Raw genomic sequence first — 1,996 nt, forward strand, 5'->3', positions numbered from 1 at the left:
ATGAATACCCCTATTGCATTTTCCTTAAGCTCGCCGATGACTGCAAATATGGATTTTTATCAAAAGTTTTTATTGATTGTGCCATTGTGTGTCGTAGCATCGTTGGAGCGCGGCGGAGTGAAGCTCTCGATCGCTAACTAAGTATGCTATGCTAATCGTGCATACATATATGGAAGTATTTACGTACAATAGCAAGGCAAACTGGGTCTTCTTTGCATTCGGTTGTGGGTGCACGCCAACTTGTTTAAATATGCTTTCTATATATGTCAATAATGATTTGCTGCTGGCAGATTAATTGTGCGTTACGAGAACAAGTACATCTTTCATAATAGCTGACTGACTGGTGAATTATGTATGTAGTATTTCAAGTAGTTATGCTTAAGCGGTGTTCGCATGAGGTGATTTTCCAGGCAATTTTCAGAGGCAATTAGTTGAATCAAAAGTTTGCTACCCCAACTTCATTGGAAGCGATTAGTTGAAAGGCCGTTCACACCAGGCGATTGTTCCTTTCAACTAAAAGTTGCCTGTAAAATCGGCTCATGTGAACACCGTATTAGTACCACACAAGGCGAACTCATACAAGGTGGTGTTGCTAGAAAGACTGATTTCTCTCGCCTCGGTACAAAAGTTTCAGAACTCTTATAAGTGAGTAAGAAAGTGAGCAGTTTCTAATTTTCTTTCCCTCTACTTTCTTAAACGAAGAATAGCTGAAATTTTGATATTTCTGTACAGAAAGCAGAAACAAAATGCATGTAAGTTTTTGATTTTTTACTACCTCTATCACCTTGCATGAATTCGCCTTGGTACCACCCGGCAGGAAAAGCTACTATTTATTTGTGAACACCAAGACTAAAGCATAGTTTCATCCAAAAGTCACCAATTTGAGACTATAGATTAGTATCTTTTGTGACTTTAGACGATTTTGGTAAGCAGTTTATCTTCCTCAAACCCGTTATTCACCACGATAAAACTGTATTAAGGGCGCGTGTGAATCGGTAACAAAGTTCTATGGGGAAAGCTGTTGAATAATATTTTACTATGGTGAGACAGTTTTGCCAATCTGCTGTGTGAAATTAAATATTTTTTGACAGCTACTACTAAATTTTCAGGTCTCGGCCTAAGTAGTTTTCAAAAATTAAAGGTTAAGACATAGATATATAATAAAATTTCATGGGAAATATTTTCGTAGAACATTTTAACCTATTAGCTCCCGCCTAGAAGAGTAATTTTAATCCTTACTTCAATAAATCCCGCAAAAAGCAAATTCGGAAGGTCGTTAGAGGACTGGTGTACTCTAGAAAATTATTCTCCGGAAAATCTTACTAGGGATCTTCTCAGGCAAAAGCTTCGTGCTACCAACGTAAAAGCCTCTACAAATTTAAAATAAAGAATCAACAAAAAAAGTACTTTTTGCAATTTTTTTTTTAATTTAAGAATAACAGTTCCTTCTTGGCACAGATTTTTTGTCTCGATGCATCGGATCGAAAAACTTGTATTCTTTACTTGCATCCCTAAAATCTGAGATTATTTTATAATTACAGATTAACAAGGGACGAATTTTATATGGCTAATCTCTTGTTCTAATTACAGATTAGGGTGTTAATCTCGAAAATGAGGATAACCTACTTATATGTGAACCTAGTATAAGACAAATGGAGTGCCACACACAGTGAGGGCAAATTTAGTCAGAAACAAGAAAGTTGTAGAGTTGATTTTTTTTGGAAATAAATATCAAATTCGATTTTTTCTAGAAAAATTCGATTTATCCGAATGTTAGCAACTCCAAGTTCGATTTCAAAAATTCGCCATTTTGGAGCTAAAAATCTCGAATATCGAATTTGCCCATCCCTACTGCAAACTATCTCAATTCGTTTAGGCTTTAGGTTCGGGTATAAAAATTATAGTTCAAGACTTTACTGCTGGGTTACTACTCTTTATAGCAGGTACTTCCACAGGTAAGTACACAGATAAGTGCACTGATATGCAAAAGCAAAAC

The sequence above is a fragment of the Rhagoletis pomonella genome, unplaced genomic scaffold (genome assembly GCF_013731165.1).
Source record: "Rhagoletis pomonella isolate Grant_MI unplaced genomic scaffold, Rhpom_1.0 Rhpom_scaffold_00007, whole genome shotgun sequence".
Classification (NCBI taxonomy): Eukaryota; Metazoa; Arthropoda; class Insecta; order Diptera; family Tephritidae; genus Rhagoletis; species Rhagoletis pomonella.